At 42.6% G+C, this 19,101-nt stretch overlaps 1 long non-coding RNA gene across 2 annotated transcripts in view; it reads right to left on the reverse strand.

Moving 5' to 3' along the window:
• Positions 1-19,101, reverse strand: part of LOC145716919 (uncharacterized) — a 33,349-nt gene that overhangs the window by 6,343 nt on the left and 7,905 nt on the right. Inside the window, exons 3-4 of one of the 2 annotated variants that reach the window (XR_014139858.1) lie at positions 15,677-15,769; positions 913-1,660 (exon numbers count right to left, since the gene is read on the reverse strand). This is a non-coding gene — a long non-coding RNA (uncharacterized LOC145716919). Of the gene's footprint in view, positions 1-912; positions 1,661-15,676; positions 15,770-19,101 lie in introns of those variants that run through there. The other variant, XR_014139857.1, reaches the window with a different exon arrangement.

Raw genomic sequence — 19,101 nt, forward strand, 5'->3', positions numbered from 1 at the left:
CATAGGTAACATCCCTTGTCCACTAAGTAATCAGCCCGTACTGCACCAGAATTTAGTTTGTCATGATAGAATCGGGTAACAAGACCCTTGATGGAAAAGATACAAACTGAATGAAGGAACTTCAATGGTTTCATCTCATATAATTGTTGATTTTAAAAATTATGTTTAGTAGTTTATCAACAAATATGACAAATGCCCTCATGATTTATCTATCTTAACTTAAATGTTATTTTTATCAAAACGAATCAGTTCGGGGCACCTGGGTGGCTCACTCCTTAAGTGTCTGCCTTCGGATCAGGTCATGATCCCAGGGTCCTGGAATCGAGCCCCGCATCGGGCTCCCTGATCAGCGGGGAGCCTGCTTCTCCCTCTCCCACTCCCCCTGCTTGTGTTCCCTCTCTCGCTTTGTCTCTCTGGCAAATAAATAAATAAAATCTTTAAAAAAAAAACCCAAACGAATCAGTTAGAAATCTTCTGGTCACAAGTGACAGAAGCCTTAATCCACTGAGCAGGGGCCCATTCAGGGAGAGGTGGCATCCCCCAGCTTGGGCTCCCCAGCCTCCTGGACGCTTCCCTGGGAGCTGGCCTTTGCACCCTCTGCCAGAATGCAACCCTGCTGGGGTCCCAGGGAGACAAGGACATCTCAGGACTCCTGCTGGAGGGGGCAAGGGAGCCCCGCTGGTCCTGAGGGCCAGCACATGTCCCCTAAGACCTTCCGCTGGAGATCAGCTTGACGATGTGCACCGGGGGGCTTAATGTGGCCAGGGCCTGGGGCTTCCACAGTCCTGGGGGCCCCTTCAATTCCTCCCATCCCTTGGGGCCACTTTTTCATGGCTGAGCTCTTACTTACATTTTATTTTTCATCTTTTTTTTTATTATTCACATAATCAATTTTATTTTTTTTTTAATTTTATTTTATTGTGGTAAGAACACTTGAGATGTACCCTCTTAACAGACTTTCAAGGGCAGAGCACAGCACTGTTGGCCACAGGCAAAGGGTGGGTGCAGCTCTCCAGACTCGTTCATCCTGCACAACTGAAGCTTTCTTCCTTGAACAGTACCCACCCCCCCTTCCCCCAGCGCTGGCTCCCACCTTCCACTCTGCTTCCCTGCGCTGGACCACTCTAGGGCCCTCACGGCAGGGGAACCATGCGGCATTTGTCCTTCTGTGTCTGCCTTGTTTCATTTAGCACAGTGTCCTCTGGGTTCATCCATGCTGCGGTATATGGCAGGATTTCCTTATTTTTCAAGGCTGAATAATACCCCACTGCACATAGACACCACATCTTCTCTATCCGTTTGTAGGCTGGTGGACATGATGTGCTATCCCATCCTGGCTCTCGGGGCTGAACTTTTCTTCTCTGTTCTCTGTGGATGAAGCTGCATCCAGGCCGGTGTCACTGCTTCTGTGTATCACTGTAGCAACAGTGTGGTGAGTGTGGGAAGCTCTGGGATCTCAGCATTTCTGACCCCACTCCCGATCCTTCCAGGCCAGCGCCCGTGAAGCTAGGGCTCAGACGCATCCCAGACGTGCCCCATCCAATGTGGCACCTGGACCTCTGCTGCGACGGCGGCCATGCCTCTCATGTTGGAGTCTGCAATGTGAGCCTGAATGTGCACATTGGGACTTTCCAAATTTGGAAACCTGATGGTTTTGTCACTGTAGGAAAAAGGGAATATAAATATTTTCTCTTGCCTCCTGGGAGGATTAAGAAAATAAAGTCTTTGCCATCATCAAGAAGAAAGGAACTGGGTTTTACAGGTCATAGAAAACTCTTTTACAATTAGGGAGAATCAGAGTTTCAGATCGTGGGGTAGAGGAAGCCCCTAAGGGAACCAGGAAGGAAAGAAGCATTTTCCTGAAACAGGCAGAGTCACCTGACCCGAACTTGGAACCCTGTGCTCTACTGTCTATCCTGTGTGGTTCCCCATTTGCAAATGTCCCAGGATACCCACAAACCCAAGGAAAGAGAGATGAGGCTCAGGATAGGTAGTGAGGGGATAGGTGTGGAACCCCATGCTTCCTCTTCCTTCTAGAATAAAGCTGGGTCTCCCCTGAGGGAGCCTGGCATCCCCCCCAGACTCCTTCACCCAGGCCTCACTTACTGTCCTGTGCCTCTGCCTCAGGACCCTTGCATATGCTGTTCCCTCGGATCTGTCCCCATGGTCTCTGCATTTGCCAACATCAATAGGGCCCAATGCCTACACCAGCTTCAGAAATAAACTAACAGAGGGTGCCTGGGTGGCTCAGTGGGTTAAACCTCCAACTCTTGGTTTCAGTTCAGGTCATGATTCCAGGGTCCTGGGATTGAGCCCCACATTGGGCTCCATGCTCAGTGTGGAATCTGCTTGTCCTTCTCCCTCTGCTCATCCCCCCCCGGCACACTCTCTCTCTCAAATAAATAAATAAAATCTAAATAAATAAATAAACGAACAGAGAGGAGCCCTTCGTGACTAGCTGAGCCCCTCAGTCTCTGTCACTTTATTCTGCTCAATTTTTCTTTGACATCATCGCTGATGTAATTTATTATATATTATTAAATAAGAATGTAAAAAAATAATTTTGTTTAAATTTGCTATTTCTGCAGTGTCTTAAAAGGTGCTTGATGTGGAGTAGAAGATCATGCTTAATTAATACTTGCTTTACTAAAGAAGGGCTTTTCCTTTCCCACCTGCTACCCCAGCTAGGTGTGGACCCAGAGAGTAAGAGAGGATGCGGTAACTGGAGGCAGCAGCAGAGGGCGCTGTAAAGAAAAGCTGTGTGAACCCAAAATGGCTCCTCTCAAAAAAATTACGTTTATTAGTTGAAACAAAACCAAAAACAAACCAGAAAGGAGGAGCACTAAATTCTGGGCACAACTGAGAGTCTATAGGGACTGCTAGTTTTATAAAAATCAAGTACGGCTTGCTGTTAGACTGGCCCCCATCACCCGTCTGCCTCTGAGCCTGGACCTGCAGGGAGTCCTGGTGGAAGGTGGTACCAATGACCAGGGAGGCAGAGGGCCCGCTCCATACTTGTGGAGACAGAGGTGCTCAAAGCATCACCAGCCTTCTGGCCTGGGTGCTCTGTCAGGAGAGATCCAGAGCATGTGTGAGGGGGCTGCCTCGCAGGGGTCTCCTCCTGGGCACTTTGCAAAGCCTTTGGGGCGGTGGGTACGGACCGTGGGTGTTTGCAGTGGCCGGTGCAGGCATTCTGACAGCTTAGTGCCTCAGAGTTCTTCTTAATGAGAAAGGTGTTTACACTTTTTTTTTTTTTTAAAGATTTTATTTATTTATTTGACAGAGAGAGACAGTGAGAGAGGGAACACAAGCAGGGGGAGGGGGAGAGGGAGAAGCAGGCTTCCCGCAGAGCAGGGAGCCCGATGCGGGGCTTGATCCCAGGACCGTGGGACCATGACCTGAGCCGAAGGCAGATGCTTAATGACTAAGCCACCCAGGCGCCCCAAGGTGTTTGCACTTTTAAAACTTCTCATTTTACCCCTGGCTTCTCTTGGGGATAAAGTAAAGGCATGTGTGTCTGGGACAAAGATCTTCTGTTTCGTAAAAGTATTGTTTTAGAGTATCTCAGGACAACTTTGTGTGTGTGTAAATGAAAGAGAAGGATAGGGTGTGTGATCAGTCAGGGTCTTCCAGAGAAACAGGACCAACAGGATGTGTGTGTGAAGTCATTACAAGGACATGGTTCATGGGTTATGGAGTCTGACCAGTCCAAATATGCACTGGGGTCCGGGAGAATGGAGACCCAGGAGAGCTGGTGGTGCCAGTGACATGGAAGCCATCTGCTAGAAAATTCCCTCTTACTCAGGGAGACTGGTCCTTCCCCCCCTTCCCAGGTCTTCAACTGATTAGATGAGGCCCACCTCATCTAATTTTTTGTCTTGTCTATTGATTTAAATGCTAATCTCAACCTTCCCTCCTTCATTCATTCTCTCTTCCCTCCTTCCTTCCTTCTTTTTGTCCCCACACAACTCTTTTGTGCTTTTATATCATAGTCTTTTCTCTACAAGTTGTACCCTGAATTTTATTCAATTTAAACCCATTCATAACAGAAAATGGATTGGTACCTGGATATTTGTTCTTAACAAATAATTTGAGGCAGGGAAGGCATATATTTAACTTGATTCCTTCACCAATTAAGTGGTACTGGAAAAAAGTCAGTTTTCCTTATCATCAGCGTGGAGGCTGTTTTAATGTTTATAATTATAATACTTAGAACTATAAGCCATTTGATTTTGGCTCATTTATTGATCAAAGTTAAACAAACATTTTTAATATCTCTGATGTAGTTTTTAATCTATATAATTGCATGATACTTCCCACATACTAAACTGTCTCAATCCATCTAATTTAGGTACATTTTGGAACTTTCCATATAAATATAGTGTCACACTTGAATTTCATTTATGATTATGAATATAATGTTTAACTATATAATCTAGAGGATAAGGACTGGGCTATAAGTCTATGCTCATAAAAGTACAAATATTCAGTCATTTTTAGGAAATATTCTGCATGGAAAACAAGATAATAAAACCCCAAACAAAATACACGTGTGCAAAAACACACGTCTGCTGCCTCTCTTCTCTCGCCTCGGGAGTTGGCTAAATAAAGCAGGACAGGAGATGCACACTCAGATGCCTCTGGCATCTAGACAGACAACCCAACTAGATCAAGTATTAGCAGGCAGTTATGGGGACTGTGGTGAGCTGCAGGGCACACGCTGCACCCAAAAATCTTTACCAATTGTATCATTCCTTCTGTGGTGGGAAGAGGCCCCAGCAAGTACAGTACAGGACACACAACATGTATAAAATTGAATGACTTCGGGAGTTGAGAAGGAATTATGAAAAGCGTAAAGGATTTTAAAGACAAACGCTATCACTATTACACCAAACCAGAGGCCACTTCACTTTAAGATGCATCTGATGGTCTCAGAAGATTTAGACATTACATAGTCTAATCAACAATAAGTAGCAGATGAATTAAAAATGTATCTGCATTAAGTTCTTCACTACAAGGAAAAGCTAGGGCATATCTATTATCTCCAGCAATGCTGGGAGAAACCAAGTTTGCAAATCCGTGTCTCTGGCTTTTTGCTCTAATCAAAGGTCAGCATCTTCTTCCACCCTCCTGACCTTCTCCCCCAGAGCACCTGCCAGCAGATTTAGTATCTGTCATTCTAGCTTCCATTTAATTTATTTCCAGAAAAGCCCAGACATGATTGTATCTACAAAATGGGGAGGAGAGGAGAAAGCATCATATGTCTTATATTATTCACAGAAACTAGACAGGTTTTATTTCAGGCCATAAGTCATTTGAGAACACAAAGAGAACTTTGACCTTAATCCATTTGGTCTGGTTAAGAGGAGGAGCATCTTGTGCTTACTTTGAAGGTGTTTTTAACTTCAGGCTTGGTCAAATGTGACATTTTGATCTAGAGAAAAGCTCATTTTAGAAGGCAGAATATTTATTTTATCTAGAGTAGAGAATAAGACATCCCTGGGCTTGAATCTCCATTTGACCACTTACTACTTCTATTACCTTGAGCTAGTGACTTCTCACCAAGCTTCTGCGTCTTCACCTATAAGTGTCTCGGCATCCCATTTTGGTTTCCTTAGCTTGCTTACATTTCCACAAGTAGTCTTTTCATTACTGTACTGATTTTTAACCTTCTCTGGCCATTGGAATTGACTGTAAAGCCTGGTCCCACCCCCAAGAACGGGGAATATGAAAGCTCCTAAATGACTCTAATGGATGCCCATGGTTGAGAGCCACTGTGTTCAATCTCTGGATATGAACCATCTGATGTAAATTCTATTTTCTGCTGAGATCCTGGATACAGATATTAATTCTTTTAATTCCTTACATTCATTCCCACTGAACACTCAATGAGTGCTTACCACTAACAGATTTTGTGGTAGGCCATAGGGATATATAAATTCAAAGAAATTCCCTCCTTTGGGGCACCTGGGTGGCTCAGTCATTAAGCGTCTGCCTTCGGCTTGGGTCATGATCCCAGGGCCCTGGGATCGAGCCCCGCATTGGGCTCCCTGCTCTGCAGGGAGTCTGCTTCTCCCTCTCCCACTCCCCCTGCTTGTGTTTCCTCTCTTGCTGTGTCTCTCTCTGTCAAATAAATAAATAAAATCCTCAAAAAAAAAAAAAAGAAATTCCTGCTTTTAAGAATTTTAACTCATGTGTATTAGACATATTTAGAACTTAAACAGCATAGACCTTGCCATAAAGGGTTAACATTGTTAGCTATGATCATATCTGTTGTTATATACTACTCTGAAAATATATTGTTGACAATAAGGCAAGAAAAGGAAATAACAGGCACACAGATTGGGAACGAAGAAATAAAACTGTCTCTGTTCACAGATGACATGATTGTCTATGTAGAAAGTTCCAAAGAATCAACAAAAATGACAAAACTTCTGGAACTGAGGGGTGATTAGACAAGGCTGCAAATTTGCAGGATACAAGGATGATATGTAAGAGTCAATAGGTTTCCTATATACCAACAGTGAACAACAGAAATTTGAAATTAAAAACACAAAACCATTTTTAAAAAAGAAAATGGTAAATATGTGAGTGATGGATATATTATTTAGCTTGATTGTGCTGATTATTTCATAATGTAAACATGTCAAAATGTCAGGTTGTATACCTTAAATATATACAATTTTTATCTGTCTATTATACCTCAATAAAGCTAGGGGGGAGACCACACCACCATTAACATTAGCACCAAAAAAAAAAAAAAGAGAGAGAGAAATACTTAGATATAAGTCTAACAAAGTTTGCACAAGATCTATGTGAGAAAACTACAAATCTCTGGTGGAAGAAGTCAAAAGAGATCTAAATAAATGGAAAGATAATCCATGTTCATGGATAGGAAAATTCACTATTGATGTCAGTTCCTCCCAACTTAATCTACAGATTCAATGCATTCTCAATAAAAATTCCAGCAAGTTAGTTTGTAGTCATCTATAAGTGATTCTAAAGTTTATATGGAGAGGCAAAAAGACCCAGACTAGCCAAAACAATATTAAAGAAGAAAAACAAAGAGGGCTGACTTCACTCCAACTTCAAGTCTTACTGTAAACTACAGGAATCAAGACAGTATGGTGCTTGTGACAGAAGAGGCACATGGATCAATGGAACAGAATAGAGAGCCCAGAAATAGACCCACACAGACATAATCAGCCAACCCTGGACAAGGGAGTAAAGGCAATTCAGTGGAGAAAAGGGAAGAACAGTCTTTTTAACAAATGGTGCTGGGACAAGTGGGCATCCACATGTAGCACAATAAATCTAGACACAAGTCTTACCCCTTTCACAAAAACTAACTCAAAATTGTTTGTAAACTTAAATGTAAAACAAAAAACTATAAGACTTGGAACACAAACCATGGGAGAAAATCTAGGGGAACATGGATTTGGTGATTAGTTTTAAGACATCAAAAGCATGGTTCATGAAGGCAAAAACTGGTAAGAGGGACTTCATTAAGAAAAAAAGAAAAACGTTCTGATCTGTGAAAGACCCAGTTCAGAGAACATGGAAGAACCTTAAATGCACATCACTAAGTGAAAGAAGCAACTCTTAAAAAGCAACATACAGTAGGATTCCAGGTATATGACATTCTGGAAGAGGCACGGAGACGGTAAAAGGATCAGTGGTTGCAGGGGGTTTGGGGTGGGGATGAGTAGGTAGAGCACAGAGGATTTTTAGAGCAGCGACACTATTTTGTGATACATAATTGTAACATTATGCATTTGGCAAAACCCAAAGAACTGTACCATACAAAGAGTAAACCCTAATGTAAACTATAGACTTTAGCTAATAATAATGATCAATATCAGCTCATCAATTGTAATAAATGTACCATACCAGTGCAAGATATTAACTATAGGGAAATTGAGGGCAGGGAATAAAGGGAATATATAGGAACTCCCTGTACTCTCTGCTCAGTTTCTTCAGTAAACCTAAAACTGCCCTAAAAAATAATGTCCATTTAAATATATATGTTATGTGTTTGCACGGGTGTGCATGTATGTACGCAAACTACAGAAATATCTCAGGCTCCGCTTAATGAAATTATTTCTCATGAGCATCTAAAATTTTGAAAAAAAATATTAATAACATCTGATTGATTAGAAATAGTAAAATGTCCAAATGAAGGTGGAGGGGCATCATTGTGTCTTTGGAGGAGGAAGCCACTGCATGCTACAGTGGACAGAATATTCACAGGCAAAGTCCCACTACATTGGGATGTATTTTAGCTCTCTCACTGACGACACGTTTTTCCAGTCCTAAGGCATTGGTGGAAACGTTGCCCTGAATTTCACTTGACAGGCTAAGTCTTGCAGGTTTGAAGCTGCATAAAAAGAAGGTAAAATCATTTTGGGGGGGGGGTCTCATGAAAGTCTCTCCAAACTTTAGTTTCCTTAACTGCAAACAAGGATAAGAGAATTCAGTTGGTTGAATCTTTGATATTTTGAGCACAGTAGGAAAGATAATTTAAAGTTTAGGAGATAATGGGTCTTGGACTTGGAGTTGCCATTCAGGAATGGAATTTTAAATTTCTCAGCTGATCCCTTAAAGGCAAAAGTAAACTTGTTCCAGAAGGCTGTGTGGCCATGCACCAGTCACAACAGTTCAGCTCTGTGGCTCCAGCAGAAAGCGGCCACACCCCCTGCCACACATCGAGGACAGAGCATGAGCTAGACAGTCGTTGGTCAGCGGGATAGGGACAAAGGTCTGGAATTGCCCTTAACCAGAGAGGTCCCAGATTTTTCATGTCTCTGGCCTAACGTGTAAATTAGCTCAAAACCTTTCTTTAGAGATAAATGGAAGTTTGTCAGTTGTGGTTTGTTATAAGATCACAGGAAGGTGGTACCTTAGAAAAAATTTTTTTGAATCCGTGTAGCTAAAATGAAGCAGAAACCCACAGTTACTTGGGTGAGGTTGATATGAATACCTCCCCTCACTGAATGACCCAGATGGACAGTCTTCTGTGTAGGACAGATGTGTTGGTAATTGCTGAACTCCCCTCCCACACTCCTTTTGGCTTTGACTTAGTGCTTTTAGCTTCAAAGTCTCCCTCTGAGGAGAACAATATGGCATCGGGAGATTAAAACTGAAGTGATAAATGCTTGGGATTTGAGACCTGTTCTCACAAGATAAACAGGTTCAATCCAACTTGCCCAGGAAGCGCTAGGCAAGGACACACATTTCAGCATCTCTCTCCACACCTGCTCTTGTGCCCTGTATGCGAGGAAAGCTGTGCCTAACAAGATGTGGTTCTTCTTCTATCCCCTGCCTCCTCCCAGGGGAGATGGAATGAGATGGAGTGATGCTAGAAAATACACCAGGGAAAAACCCTGGCTCCGTGCCAGAACAGAGAAACTAACACGGTGGGGAAGAAAATCTGAAAACAGGCTGATATACATAGACACCCACCACATGATCTTTGAGCCAAATATGGAAATACAACGACGCGGTAAGAACATTATGGTAACATTAACACATAATGAGAAAATCATGGCAAAGATACGCCTCTCCTTGGAATATGGGACCAAGAAAAACCAAGGTGAAATTAAGGATTGTATATGCATCTGGGGGTACAATTGAGTCACAACAGATGGTTCTTGGTCCTGTAGTTAATTGCTGTACATGAATATAAGGGTTTTGTCCTTTAAAATTTTAAGTTCTGCCTTGTAACCACCATATGGTCCCCTGTCATTTGCATAGTTATCTGTCAGCTAAGCACTGACTTATTTCTTATACTCTAAAAAATATTTGCGGAACGAATAATGAATTGGTCCTAGTAAAAATAGTCATTAGAATCTTGTTTCTGAAAGTGATTGCTGAGTGTCTTGGAGCATCACCTTATGTTCTTGATACCCCAAAACTCACAAAATACAGATCTGCCATGCAGCAGACCCACTCTTAACTTTTCAGCCTCACGTCTTGATGACACTCTGTGCTTATTCAGGCATACCTCCTTTTACTGCTTTGCTTTATTGTGCTTTGCAGAGTGTGTGCTTTTTACAAATTGAGGGTTTGTGGCAACCCTGCATCGAGCAAGTCTGTTGGCACCACTTTTTCCAACAGCATCTGCTCGCTTCATGTCCCTGTGTCACATTTTGGTAATTCTCACAATATTCCAAAGTTTTTCATTATTGTTATATTTGTTATGATGACCTATGACCAGTGATCTTTGATGTTATCACTGTAATTGTTTTGGGGGCATCACAAACTATGCACACATAAGACAGCAAACCTAATCAGTAAATGTTGTGTGTGTTCTGACTGCACATGTGGGGTAACCAGGATCAGGAGTGTGGCCTGAAGATGGGACTGAACTGCCACAATCTCATGATAAAACTTGAACAGATGAGGAGTTGCTTCTTATGGATGAGCAAAGAAAACGGATTCTTGAGATGGAAGCTACTCCTGGTGAAGATGCCGTGAGGACTGTTGAAATGACAACAAAGCGAGTAAGGAAAGGGTTAAGGTATAGGCAGGAAGAGATAGGGGGTCCCTGGCTGGGCTCTGAGACTACTCTTGGCAGGTAAAAGTGCTAAGCCAAAGTGAGCAAGAGATAAGGGAACAAACCAGGCTACCTGGCCCTGAATGTTAGGGAGTATTTTTCTTTGGTGGCTACACTGTAATCACAGAAAATGACCAAACCTCAAAGAAGTAAACCATTAAGGGGGTTATCCATAGTCCTTGCTCAGACCACGATGGCACCAGAATCTCAAGACCGCAAGCTTCCTGGTCAAGTTTTCAATAAAAGTTTGGCCCTAAACACCCTCAGTGGCCACCCATTCGGGACCCTGCTCACTCTAGAGAGCTTTTTCTTTCCTTTCTGCTCTCACCTTCACTTAATAAACTTTCACTTCACTTCAGCCTTTTGTGTCCACGGGATTCATTCTTTGACCTGTAAGACAAGAACCCTGCAATCCTGCAAAAAAAGGATTTAGAATATCACATGAACTTAGTTGTAAAGCAGCAGCAGATTTGGAGGATGGACTCCAGTTTTGAAAGAAGTCCTACTGTGGGTAAAATGCTACCAAACAGCATCACATACTACAGAGAAATTGTTCCTGAAAGAAGAGTCAATCCATGCGGCAAACATCAGGGTTGTCTTACTTTCAGAAATGGCCACAGCTGCCACCACCCTGATGGGTCAGCAGCCTTAAACATCAGACAAGACCCTCCACCAGCAAAAAGATTATGGCTCCTGAAAGCTCAGATGATGGTTAGCATTTTTCAACAACAGAGTATTTTTAATTATGGTTTGAACATTGTTTTTTAGAAATAGCTACTGCACACTTCATAGGCTATAGTACCCTGTAAACATAACTTTCATGTGCACCAGGAAACCAAAGCGCTCATTTGACTCACTTCATTGCATATTCGCTTTATTGCTGTGATCTGGAACTAAATCCACAATATCTCCAAGGTATGCCTCTAATTGTTCCTAATTTTGTACACATTGAAAAAAAGCTTAGCATAAACTTATGTAATCTCCTTGCCATCAGCAGCCCTGCATACTTGTTCCTACTGGCGAATATTTGGTTGTCGTTCAGCTGTTCACCTCGGCCCCATGGAGGAGTGCGTGGCTTGGCTCCAGAGAAATCATTCTGTTATCACAGCTCTACACCCACAGACTTGTTTTTGTTTTATTTCCTTCTTTGGAAAGGTAGTTTGTGAGAATAGAATCAGGGTCTTCCTTGATAAGACCCACAGCAAGGCTGTGCCTGTCCCCATGGGTCACTACATTGCGATTTTTGAAGTGATCCCTGAGGGGCGCCTGGGTGGCTCAGTTGTTAAGCACCTGCCTTCAGCTCAGGTCATGATCCCAGGGTCCTGGGATCCAGCCCCGCCTCTGGCTCCCTGCTCAGCGGGAGGCCTGCTTCTCCCTCTCCCTCTGCCTGCTGCTCTGCCTACTTGTGATTCCTCTCTCTCTCTCTGTCAAATAAATAAATAAAATCTTTAAAAAAAAAAAAAAAAGTGATCCCTGAGTTACCTAAAGATGCAAATAAAACCTGACCCAATTTGGACAGCGGAATGCTCACAAACATGACCCAGGCAGTTCCTTTGCTTCTGTGTTGAGGGGAGGGGTGACCACAGCGCATTCTCCTCCTGGAGGTTCTTACCTACCATGGTTTTATCCCCCTGAGGCAATGCTAACTCAGCTTGCCTAGTCTCCTGTGTTGCATTTCTTTGCATCATGGAGCTTCTCTATTTTCCTTTGAGGAAGGGTAAGGAAGATGGGAGAATGGGAGGAGAGGTGAAGAAATCACCCAATGTTGCATCTTTCTCACATTGGGCATGAGAGATGATCCTTCTCAGGACATGGCTTATTTTAAGTTGTGCATGTGAGAGCCTCCTCCATGGGCTAGAATGCGACCATAGCACTTCTGGAAAAGGAATAACCCCTTGAAAATATTATCTAGAAAATAATCTTTAGAACTTGCAGGGAAAGACTCTATGTCCAACCTCTGATGGCAAGAGAGAGAAACACAGGGCAGAAATGGGCATCAGGCAGACAGTGAGGACAAAGGGACACTGAAAGCCATCATTTCTGAAAAGCGATGGTCAGAGAAAGAAACAGAAGCCAGGCTTGGTTTGCCTGGCTCCCCCAAATAAGGGGGAAGCAGTGGGTGGACAAATCCTGAGCATCCTCTCAAGTGCCCCTCTCCCCATCATGTGCTGCTGAAAACAGGGGTGAGTGGAGAAAGATACAAAGAGAAGGGAGGGAGGAGAAGCCCCTCGCTCTGGCTGCAGGGGGAGGGCAGGAAGGGGCACCTGAGGCCTCCAGGCTCACCGTGTGTGTTTCTTCAAGCTGGGAAGAAAGTAGAGAAAGGGCAAAAATCCCATGAATTTTCATGAATAAGTAGACACTTAATGGAAAGGAAGAGAAAAGAGAAACAAAAACCATGCACTCCCTGGAAGAAGGAGAAATGAGGGAGGAGAAGAGATACTCACCAGGAGGAATGAGCCCCAGGAGCCAAGGCAGGTGGAAGTAAGGGCTCCCCAAGCAGGTGGAGGGCGCCACCCCCCAAACCCGGCATTCAATCAGCCTAGCTGAGCTGCCCCATCTTCACAGGGCCATAGCCCAGAAAGGCAAGGACACAGAGGTGGCCATGCCCCATGGTCGGGGGGACACTGGGACCCATTTCAGAGATTAGGGCTGCCTCAGGAAAGCAAGACTTTAAGATGGCAAAGTCGGGCCTTCTCAGACCTCTCTTTTCTCTTAACCCTTAAGAAAATAGTGGGGAAATTAAGAACAGAAAACACAAATCCCATATCACATATAACATAGGAGAACTCTAATGCCAAACCTTGGTATGAGGGAAGCAGGGCAGCCAGAGGTGGGGGGGCTCAGACTTCATGAGAACACCCCCCGGGGCAGGCCCCACACACAGCTGGGAGAGCAGGGAAACAGGTTAGAACAAGCGGGCGCTCCCCACAGTTATGTCAACCAGCAAGGCTTGTTGAGTTTCAGAGAACTTGATGAGAAAATCTTGGAGCAAATAGTTAGACTGATGTAAGTTCTTTGAAAATACAAGTGCTATGATGGCTACCATGCGTGAGAGGAGAAATGAAGAAGAGCGGTTGCCGTGGGAGCACGACCAGCAGAGAACAAGCCACGGGGCCTGGGCTCACACGCAGTTTAATTACAGTCTTCTCTTCAGTGTTTGCAGGAAGATCTCCCAGGTCAGTGGCTTTCAACCTATTTGTTCTGGACCACCAGTAAGAAACACACTTCTATCACACGTACGCATGGAGATATGTCTGTATTCCTAACAAGATTTTCATTTAAAAGTATATCCTCTTATTATATATGATGCATTCTGATGTTTTCTATAGAGTCTGTTCTACTTTATTTTTCAAATGCAGCTATGGTGATAAGACGATCCCCAATAATCTCCACCTCCTGGCATCCACACTTTTGTATAATCCCCTCCCCCTGACTGAGGGCAGGACCTGCAACTCAACATCACTAATCATTAGAAACACAAACCAATGGGGCGCCTGGGTGGCTCAGTTGGTTAAGCGACTGCCTTCAGCTCAGGTCATGATCCTGGAGTCCCGGGATCGAGTCCCACATCGGGCTCCCTGCTTGGCGGGGGGTCTGCTTCTCCCTCTGATCCCCTTCCCTCTCGTGCTCTCTCTCTCTCTCTCAAATAAATAAATAAAATCTTAAAAAAAAAAAAAACAACTTAATATAATGCTACAGTGACCAAGATAGTGTGGTACTGGTGTAAGACAGTACAGACCAAGGGAACAGAAGAGTCCAGAAATAGGGGCGCCTGGGTGGCTCAGTCGTTAAGCGTCTGCCTTCGGCTCAGGTCATGATCCCAGGGTCCTGGAATCGAGCCCCTCATCGGGCTCCCTGCTCGGTGGGGAGTCTGCTTCTCCCTCTGATCCTCCTCCCTCTCATGCTATCTCTCATTCTTTCTATCTCAAATAAATAAATAAAATCTTTTATAAAAAAAAAAAAGAAAAAGAAACACAAACCGAAAGCACAATGAGATGCCACCTTACACCCATTAAGATGGCTACCATTAACAAACCATAAAGTACCAAGTATTGGCGAGGATATAGAGAAATCGGGACCATTTGCACTGTTAATGGGAATGAAAAGGGTGCAGCTGCTGTGGAAACCAGTATAGTGGTTCCCCAAAACATTAAACATGGAATCCCTATATGATCCAACAATTCCATTTTTGGATACACCCCAAAATTAGAAGCAGATACTTGAAGGGATGTTTGTATACCCATGTGCATAGCAGCCAAAAGGTGGAAGCACCCCAAGTATCCATTAGTGGATGAATGGATAAATACAATGACCTATATACATACAGTAGAACATTATTCAGTCTTAAAAATGGATGGAATTCTGACACATACCACAAAACAGTTGAAACTTGAGAACATTCTGCTAAATGAAATAAGACCAGTCACAAAAAGATAAATACTCCATGACTTCACCTAGATGAGGTACTCAGAATAGTCAAATTCATAGAGACAGAAAGTAGAAGGATAGGTACCAGGAGCTTGGGGAAGGGGACTGGCAGTTAGTGTTTAGTGGGGACAGAGTTTCAGCTTTATAAGATGAAGAGTTCTGAAGATAGATGACAATACCGTGAATGTACTTAACACTACCACACTGTGCTCTTAAAAATGGTTGAGAAAGGGGCGCCTGGGTGGCTCAGTCGTTAGGCGTCTGCCTTCGGCTCAGGTCATGATCCCAGGGTCCTGGGATCGAGCCCTACATCAGGCTCCCTGCTCAGCGGGAAGCCTGCTTCTCCCCCTCCCACTCCCCCTGCTTGTGTTCCTGCTCTTGCAATCTCTCTCTCTGTCAAATAAATAAATAAAATCTTAAAAAAAAAATGGTTGAGATGGTTCATCTCTGGGTTTTCTATTCTGTTCTATTGATCTATGGGTCTATTTTTGTGCCAGGACCATACTGTTTAGATCACTACAGCTTTATAGTCAATAATCTTTAACAAAACAGCAAAGAATATGCAATGGGAAAAAGACAGTCTCTTCAACATATGGTGTTGGGAAAACTGGACAACTACACGCAGAAGAATGAAACTGGACCACTTTCTTACATCATATACAAAAATAAATTCAAAATGGATTAAAGACTTACATGTGACACAGGAAACCATCAAAATCCTAGAGAAGAACACAGGCAGTAACTTCTTGGACATTGGCCATAGCAACTTCTTACTAGACACGTCTCCTGAGGCAAGGGAAACAAAAGCAAAAATGAACTATTGGGACATCATCAAGGTAAAAAGCTTCTGCACAGTGAAGGAAACAATCAACAAAACTAAAAGGCAAAATCTATAAAGAACTGATACAACTCAACAGCCCAAAACAAATAATCCAGTTATAAAATGGGCAGAAAACATGAACAGACATTTCTCCAAAGAAGACACCCAGATGGCCAACAGACACATGAAAAGATGCTCAACATCACTCATCATCAGGGAAATACAAATCAAAACTATAATGAGATACCATCTCACACCTGTCAGAATGGCTAAACTTAGCAACATAAGAAACAACAGATGTTGGCGAGGATGTGGAGAAAGGGGAACCCTCTTACACTGTTGGTAGGAATGCAAACTGGTACAGCCACTGTGGGAAACAGTGTGGAGGTTCCACAAAAAATTAAAAATAGAATTACCATATGATCCAGTAATTGCACTACTTGGTATTTACCCAAAAAATATAAAAATACTAATTCAAAGGGATATATGCACTCCAATGTTTATAGCCTCATTATCTACAATAGCCAAATTATGGAAAGAGCCCAGATGTCTATTGACAGATGAATGGATAAAGAAGATGTGATATATATACACGATGTAATACTACTCAGCCATAAAAAAGAATGAGATCTTGCCATTTACAAAGACACGGACAGAGGTGGAGAGTATTATGCTAAGCAAAATAAGTCAGTCAGACAAAGACAAACACCATATAATTTCATTCATATGTGGAATTTAAGGAACAAAACAAAAGAGCAAAGGGGAAAAGAGAAAGAGAGAGAAACCAAGAAACAGACTCTTAACTATAGAGAGCACACTGATGGCCACCAGTGGGGAGGTGGGTGGGGAGGGGGGATGGGTGAAATAGGTGATGGGGATGAAGGAGTGCCCTTGTGATGAGCCCTGGGTGTTATATGGAAGCTTTGAATCACTACACTCTATACCCAGGACTAATATTACACTGTATGTTAACTGGAATTTAAATAAAAACTTAAAATATATATACATTAAAAATCATGATCCCGGAGTCCTGGGATCGAGTCCCACATCGGGCTCCCGGCTCAGCGGGGAGCCTGCTTCTCCCTCTGACCCTATCCCCTCTCATGCTGTTTCTCTCTCTCTCTCTCTCTCAAATAAATAAATAAAAAATTAAAAAAAAATCACTGAGATGGTAAAATTTATGTTTTATGTATTTAACCATCATTTAAAATAATTTTTAAAAACTCAGATGGAATCACAAAGCAAAACCCGATTTATATGTCACATAAAAGAGGTCTAAAATAAAGTAACTTAAATATTGCAGTAAAAGGGGCGCCTGGGTGGCTCAGTTGGTTAAGCGACTGCCTTCGGCTCAGGTCATGATCCTGGAGTACCAGGATCGAGTCCCGCATCGGGCTCCCTGCTCGGCAGGGAGTCTGCTTCTCCCTCTGACCCTCCTCCCTCTCATGCTCTCTGTCTCTCATTCTCTCTCTCTCAAATAAATAAAATCTTTAAAAAAAAAAAATATTGCAGTAAAAGACGGGCAAAAACATGCCAGACAAATGAAAACAAGGAGAAAGCAGAGGTTACAATGTCACCATCAGAGGAGGTTGCATTTAGGACAGAGTATTCAGTGTGATGAAGGAAGGCCATTTATAAACAACAAAAGGTACAGTCTAACATACCAAGTAGCCCAGCATCAGAAAATGTTATTCAAATGCTCCGAGGAATACAAGAAGCCATTGATAGAAACATTTTGGAATTACGAAGCTTTCATTCACTCCTACTGGTTCATGGTAAATCTGATAGGGAAAAATAATTACATCTAAAAGCCTGAAGGATATAAAAAATAAGGTAGACCTAATTGATTCATGTAAACCCTATTCATTGTTAACAAAGAATACATCTTTATAAGTGCTTGTAAGACAGTCAAGCACATTAACCATATATTTGGCTAGTCCATCAATTAGAAACCTTTACTCGCAATTTATAACTACGTATTCATAAGCAAGATAGTTGTACTATTGACAGTTCTTAATTATTAAAGTAAATACAGGGGCACGTGGCTGACTCAGTTGGTGCAGCATGTGGCTCTTGGTCTCAAGGTCATGAATTCGAGCCCATGTTGGGTGTAGAGATTGCTTAAATAAATAAACTTAAAAAAAATTTAAAGTGGGGCACCTGGGTGGCTTAGTCGGTTAAGCGTCTGCCTTTGGGGCGCCTGGGTGGCTCAGATGGTTGAGTGTCTGCCTTCGGCTCAGGTCATGATCCCAGGGTCCTGGGATCAAGTCCCACAACGGGTTCCCTGCTCAGTGAGAAGACTGCTTCTCCCTCTGCTTCTCTCTCTGTCTCTCATGAATAAATAAATAAAATCTTAAAAAAAAAAAGCATCTGCCTTTGACTCAGGTCATGATCCCAGTGTCCTGGGATGTCTGGCTCCCTGCTCAGCAGGTAGTCTGTTTCTCCCTCTGAGCCTCCCCTACCCCGCCCCGCACCCCCAACTCCTGCTCACACTTGTACTCTCTCTCTCTCAAATGAATAAAATCTTTAAAAAAAATTTTTTTAAAAGTAAATACAAAAAGTTTTGGTACTTTCTTTTTAGTTCCCAAGAACACATCTTTTGCATTCTTCTGTGAACAGTTCTGCTTTTAACACAAAGATCGCCTCAGGGAAAAGACAAAAGCTACACATGACTTTCTCTGATCTCAGGTCAGGACAATTAGAATTAATTGTAAAAATTGGGGGGGGAGTGTTACCTGTATAATTTTCTAAAATCTCTTAACACATTTGGGTCAAAGAAAAAATTATGATAGCTGATAGCAATAGCACCAATACTAAAGCTAAAGCATTGCTTAGAAAGATTCATAGTCAAGTATTATTTTTAAAAAGCAAAAAATAATGAAAAATAGTTTAAGCATTCAACTCTAGATGTTAGAAAAAGAACAATATTTTGAAACTAAAGAAACAAGGGAGCACCTGGCTGGCTTTGGTAGAATGTGAGACTCTTGATCTCAAGGTTGTGAATTCCAGCCCCACATTGGGTAGAGAGGATTACTTAAAAATAAAATCTTTAAAAAAAAAATTAAAACAAACAAAAAAAACTAGAAGGAATAAATTAATACATATAGAAAAGAGAAAATGGTAAAACTAATAAATCTAATATCAGCTAAGATACATAAAAGAATACAGTAAATAAAATCGATAATTCTAAAAATGAAAAGCCCCATCTTTCCCTCCTGCTGTAGGGAAAAGCCTCAGTTCTGGGTCCTGGGCGTTTGTGCTCTGGGGACCTCCTGACTCTCACACAGAACACTTCACT

The sequence above is a fragment of the Leptonychotes weddellii genome, chromosome 14, assembly GCF_054177405.1.
Source record: "Leptonychotes weddellii isolate Sample4059 chromosome 14, ASM5417740v2, whole genome shotgun sequence".
Classification (NCBI taxonomy): Eukaryota; Metazoa; Chordata; class Mammalia; order Carnivora; family Phocidae; genus Leptonychotes; species Leptonychotes weddellii.